This window comes from Siniperca chuatsi, linkage group LG17 (assembly GCF_020085105.1).
Source record: "Siniperca chuatsi isolate FFG_IHB_CAS linkage group LG17, ASM2008510v1, whole genome shotgun sequence".
In the NCBI taxonomy this organism is placed as follows: Eukaryota; Metazoa; Chordata; class Actinopteri; order Centrarchiformes; family Sinipercidae; genus Siniperca; species Siniperca chuatsi.
The window spans coordinates 21,963,089-21,969,997 of NC_058058.1; positions in this window are offsets into that span (position 1 = coordinate 21,963,089).

The following is a 6,909-nucleotide window of genomic DNA, read 5'->3' on the forward strand; positions in this document are numbered from 1 at the left end:
TAGCTTGGCTCACTCCGAAGCTCAAAAGTTCACAAAACTTCTTGTTTGTTCAATCTGTACACAAACCAAAATAACAATTTGTGGTTTTATGGGTATGTTACATGTTGGAACTATTACTTAGCCCAGACCAGTTTTGATGCTAAGCTAAGATAATCAACTACCAGCGATAGGTACTCTCATGTCGATACGGTAAATATGAAGCTACTGCCAGCAGCCGGTTAGCTTAGCCTAGCATAATGACTGGAAACATGTTGAAACAGCTAGACTGGCTCTGTCCTAAGGTAACGAAATCCGCCTACCACCACCTTTAAAGCTTACTAATTAATGTTATATATATTTTTGTATAATGCATACACAAACCAAAATGTAAAAACAACAAGTTTTGCAGGGAGTAACGTGCTGGAACTATTTCTTGGCAAGGTGCAGTAACTTGCCAGGCTCCAAAAACAAACACGACACATGTTAATTAGTGAGCTTTAGAGGTGCTAGTAGGTGATTTTTTTTTATTTTTATCTTTGAATAGAGCCAGGCTAGCTGTTTCTCCCTGCTTCCAGCCTATGCTAAACTAAGCTAATCAGCTACCAGCACTAGCTCAGCACAGACATGACAGTAGTAGGCTACTGATCTCATTGATTCTCATCTAACTCTCGGCAAAAAAGCTAATAATTGTTTTTCTCAAAATGGCAACTTATTCCATTAATCATTTTTTAAATTAAATGTTTTTGTCATTTGGAGTAGCATATGTTTGTGCTCTGTATTTTTATTAATAAACTGGGCTTAAATTCATGTTCAGGAAACATTAAAATGGATATCTGAAACTTTGAATATGAGTTTTGGCCATTTTATCTAGTCCACTTCAGATTGTGGAGTTGAATGTGGTTGAAGCCGGCTTGGCTAAGCTCTGCTCATATCAGCGGATCTTCGATCAGATGCACCCTAGCCTCGCATGGCTGTGCTGTGACCCTGGTTCCGACTTGCAGGTCCACGCTTCGTACCTACAATGCCCCTTCCTCCTTTCCAAGTGGCTAATTATAATGCAATGCTACAAGGTAACTCGGTCATCAATCCTGAACTCAAATTACAAGAAGCTACTGGTGAACAGTTATCAAACTTTCAGCGCACTATTTGCAATGTTGTCAAGACAAAACAACAGAAAACTAAAATGTTCCAAACGGTAAATCATGCAAAGGTGCTATGGAAGTAAAATGTTAAACCTAAGGGAATTTTTGGTGGACACTTAAATGTCAGAAGCATCTCATCAAAAATGGAACAACTTGAACAGTTATTAGCAGATTCAAACCATGATTATTTATTTATTTCTGAAACCTGGCTAAACTCTGCAATTCCATCTGCTATTTTTAATATCTCGGGATATAATATTTATAGACGAGATCATATTTAAGGAAAAGGAGGGGGTGTTATGGCTTATGTTAGGAAAAGCCTTCAAAGTAAACAAATTGAATTCTCTTGTGATACTCTTGAATGTGTTGGAAAAACCATAATCTTCTCCCCAGAAATGTCTTTTAATATAATTGTTTTGTATCGACCACCAACAGCAAAGGATGTTTTCTTTGATCATTTAACTAGTGTTCTTAAACAGTGATGGTAAAGAAGTAATTTTAATGATTTTAATGTTAACTGGTTAGATTTAAAAAAAAATGTAATATTAGTAATTAGATTCCGGATGACTCAAATTATTAAAAGTCCAGAAGAATTGCAAAATCTTGCAAACTTTGTTGGATTTAATTTTTTACAAATAAAGTGGATCATGTCTCAAAAACATTACAGGTATTTTCATAATCTCACTTTAGTTGCTAGGAAACTGTCCAAGATGCACTACAAATATCTAAGTATAACAGAAGGGGAAAAAATATTTGTCATATGTTCACAAAAGGGATCTGGGAATATTGGATAATGAAATAAGGCAAACTGATTGGATTGATTTAACATATGGTAAAAATTGTGAGTGGGCTTGTGATGATTTAAGGTCTACATTAAAACAAACCATAGCTAAATATACAAAACAATGCCCCAGAGGCAGATGGGTAGACAACTGTTACAGTGGTTTAATAATGCCTTATGGCAATTAATGAAAAAGAGGGATGTAGCTCTTAAAAATCTTTGAAATCTGGATTAGAAACAGATCGCTTAATGTACAAAGTGTCAGAAATAAAGTTCCAAAACAATTAAGGAAGTCAAATTACTTAGATAATATTCGACAGGCAAAAGGGAATCCTCAAAAGCTATGGAGAAGTATTAAAAAAAAAAAAAAAAAAAATTCAAATGGGACCCTACAACAGGACAGTTTTAATTGTTATTTCATTGAGTCTGGGATAAAATTTCTGCGTAACTGATCTGTTTTTTTTATTTAATTGATGATCCAATAGCACTTAAAACTCAGCTGTGCTAATGAGACAAAAGTGAACCAAATCATATCAACTTTATCAAAGTCTAAGGCAAGGGATCACTGGGGACATGACACACTCTCTTAACATAAAAAAAAAAAAAAAAAACACTTGTTACGGACAAAATAGGAGGAGACACGGAGGTGAAGACACAGATGGTTTTATTGTACAAACAAACAAGCAGTAAGTGATGCTGGGTACTGATACCGTCCTTTGTTTAGCTGAGTCGGAGATCAGGAGTAGGAAACACACACTGGAGTCAGGAGAACACGGAGCTGGAGACAGGAACTCAGGAGAGGAGACACACACACAGTTCAAGGCTAGAGTCCGAAGCGTTGTCTGGTAGGGCAGAGAGTATTGTCCTTGTAGAAACGAGACCAGACACTGACTCAGGTGAGTGGGGTGTTTAAGTATTGGAGCTGAGGCGATGCAGATGAGGATCAGGTGTATGATTGGCAACAGGTGTCTGATTAGAATTCTGGTGAGGGAGTACGCTGTGGTTGTGAGGTTGTGGAGCCTGGCGTGTCCGTGACAGTCCTATTACCTATATTATAAATCAGTCACTGAAAGATAGTATATTTCCATTAGCTTTTAAAACTGCAGTTGTAACCCCAGTATATAAATGTGGTAACAAAAAAGAAGTAAGCAATTATAGACCCATTAGCATACTATCTGTTATTTCTGAAGTGGCTGAATGAACAGCTGGTGTCACATCTTAGTAATCAAGACTAAACTAGATAAAGGAGGGGTGGTAAAAGCATTGTTTCTTGACCTCAAACTTTCAGCTATTACACTGAATTGGGTAAGGTCTTATATATCTGGTCTATCACAATGTGTTCATATAAAAATTTAATTGTCATCAATAAAATTATGCACAATGGAAGTACCACAAGGCTCATTTCTGGGGCTGCTGCGGTTCAGTTTATATATTAATGACCTCCTATCTGTTTGTGAGGAAGTGGAAATTCAGATGTATGCTGATGACACGGTCGTATACACTCATGGGAGAGATGCCGAACAAGTGGCTACTAAGCTCTCCGTAACGCTTGATAAAGTTGCTCAGTGGCTGAGTGACTCGTGTCTTACCTTGAATATAAAGAAAACAGTGATGATGTATTTCACTAAGAAACAAAAGCAAACCGTGTATCCACAGCTTAGTGTTAATGGACAAATAATCAAAAAAGTTAATGAGATTAAATATTAAGGTATGATTTTGGATTCCAGTTTGACTTAAAAAGATGAGTAAAAAATTTAAATATGGCATTGTTACATTTAGACATATTAGGAACTTGCTAACAATAGCAGCATCAAAAACATTTTTGCATGTCGTGATTTTTTCCGCATCTTCATTATTGTGTATCCTGCTGGTTCCAGGCCAGTAAGCCTGTGCTGAAACCAAGTGAGATTCTTTTTAAACAAGCGGTAAAAGTTTTTGATAGGAAATCATTAAATTACCATCTTTGTAACATATTGCCCAAATACAACCTCTTAAGTTTTGAAAATCTCATTCTATTTTCAGACGTTCTTCTGGTATTTAAGATAATTTACAGAGGTGCGTCTCCACCAGGAAAGAGCTTTTTTTGTCCCACTGTGGCGGACTGCCTTTGCACAATCTGCTTTTTCATTTACACCAATCAAACATTGGAATATGCTTCCAGCTGAGCTTAAAACTTGCACAGACTTTCATTCTTTCTCCCATGGTGCAAAGAAATGGATATTGAGCAACCAGTCATGTCGAAATTAATTTGACCGTGACTCATATTTTAAATTGTAATGAATCGTAATTTAATAGTTGTACTGGATGAATGTGCTAGTATTTATATTTTGACATGTGCTTGTAGATTTGTCTGGATAGTAAAGTGTATAGTATACACTGTATAGTGTATAATAAGTGTGACTATGTAATGGTGTTGCATATAAATGAATGTTTTTAGTGTCTGGTGATTGTTCTGTGTGTACCTGCCCAGGGACTGCAGATGGAAATTAGCTAATAGCTAAATCAGTTTTTCGTGCATGGTCCTGTGTTAATAAAGACGAATAATATGTGTTGCATGAGGAAAAATCAATCCATCTGATGAAACCCTGTGAAGTAAAGCATCTCTGCCAGCCATCCAGTCACTGTCTCCCCCTCCAACCGTCTTCCCTTCCTTACTCCTCCAGCCCCTCTTTTTGCCCACACTTCAATCCCCTGTATCTCTGAAGATCTGTCAGTGCTTAGCAACATGCCTGACCACACTTTCAGTGAAGTGTTTCCTAGTGGATATGTGTGTGTGCACACACACTTCATGTGACACTGATGTTGTAAGCCCTGTGTTGTATGTTTAAATTGCAGGCAGTCCTGCAAATGCCTTAACACTTTGTGTACACATGCATGGTCTGCATGAATTTCAATATGCAGTTTTAATTTTATTCTTAATTTGTACTTTTACTTCCTGTCTGCCTTCTTATCCTAATTCAATTTGCTATTGCTTACTTTCCTGCCTTTATCTTTTTTCTTTCTCTTTTCCCTTCATTTTTACATTCATCCACCAGTTCACTCTTTTTTATTTCTTTCCACCCTTCAACATCCTGGAGGTAGCCATGGAAACACAGTCGAGGTGTGTTGGTGACAAAATAGATTTTGTAAAGGCCAATCCATGGATTACTTACCTACCTACACACACACACACACACACACACACACACACACACACACACACACTAAAACTTTTGTGTTCCCGTCTCTCCTTTTATCTCTCTCAAGGGATAGCCTTAATCTGTTGCTATGGATACCAACAAAGAAACTTTGTAGCACTTAAAAGACATAAGCATGAAAGAGTGAGTGTTTTAAGGAGATTGTCCTGTCCGGTCATAGCCAATCACTGATAACATTCAGTCAGTTGAGTTTTTTTCCCCATCACTATTAGGAGTATTTATAGTCACAGTGAAACGCTGCACCTGTCTTCTCTACTGCAGGTTTGTCCAAGTCCCTCTGTTCAACAATCTATTACACACAGCTCACAGACATACTGCTGCACTGACCAAAGTTATTTTAAATAACATGCTGTAGAGTTTTTAAGGCTAATGTGCAAAGCTGGGGGCATGGCAGCGGTGATCGTATCAAAAGCAGTTCCAACCTGACAGTGCTGAATGTGAAAAGGTCAATACACATTTCCTGCCAGAGGTTACTGCCATATAAGTATTATATTTGGAGATCGGTGTTTTTTGGTACCCAGTGATTTACCATGATTTTTAAAAATGGGACAAAGTGCACAGAAAATTAGGTTTGTTGGGGGATTCATACTTGTTTTTTGTTTTGAAGGACTGTCTTCATGAATGATTATCCTGTTGAACCAGGTGTTTACTCAGCTTAATGATGATTGTTTAATCAAAATTCCTGAAATAAATGTAGCTAGGATGGTAAAATGGTAGAACATTTTGTTCTGAGAACAAATAAACCATCAAAGTTGGAGAATTTTGGAGCTTTTATGTGTTTTATCAACAAACAAGTTGGGATGATTTTGTCACTTAATCACTACATACCAATTCCTCATAACTGCAACTGCAACTCATTTTAGCAATTTATATGTTTTTATTGTTGTTGTAGTAGTTTGTCTTAGTTTGACTAAGAGTCTACAGCCATGCTAGCGGCTCCGTGAGGCTATACTTAAGCACTGTGTGGTTTGAGCTAAATGCCAACAACAGCATGCTAATATGCTTACGATGACAATGCTAACATGCTGATGTAAAGCAGGTATAATGCTTCCCATGTTTATTATCTTAGTTTAACATGTTAGCATGCTACCATTTGCTAATTAGCACAAAACACAAAGCACAGCTGAGTCTGATGGGAATGTCATTAGTTTTGCAGGTATTTGGTCATAAACCAAATACCTGTGAGCCAAAGTATCGGACTAATTAAAACATTTTTGACCTGATGATGGCTCTAAGTGATTACAATCCTGAGGGGGATGTGAACGTTTGTAGACATTTCACTCAAAATCACAAAATTCTACCTCATGGTGGTGCTGGAGGAAAAGTCAGGGGATCACCAAAGTCATTAGGATTCATCCTCAAGGCATTATGAATGTCTGTACGTAATTTCATGGCAATACATTCATTAGCTGTTGAGATATTTTAGTCTGCTAGCATGGCTAAAAATATACAAGAAAATGCTAGAAAACACATGAATAACAGCAGATTTTATTTGTGTCTTTATGAGTTACAATGTCAGCTGTTTTCTCAATTGTGACAGGAACATTATTATTTTGCTGTCAGGCTCCAACGCAAAACCTGCTCACACAAGCATACAAAGACAGATACACGCCATACTTGTGTGGTGAAACTGGTATTTTTACTCATTACATCTTGACAGTATCAGATTGGCAACGTCTCACGCACACATTACGTTCCTGCCACCAGGTGCTTTTTATCCAGGTAATTACAGATGCTCTGAAATGCAGCCTGTGCTGAGTTAATGAATACTCATTTACTGAGGCCAAAGACACACGCGTGTGCACACACA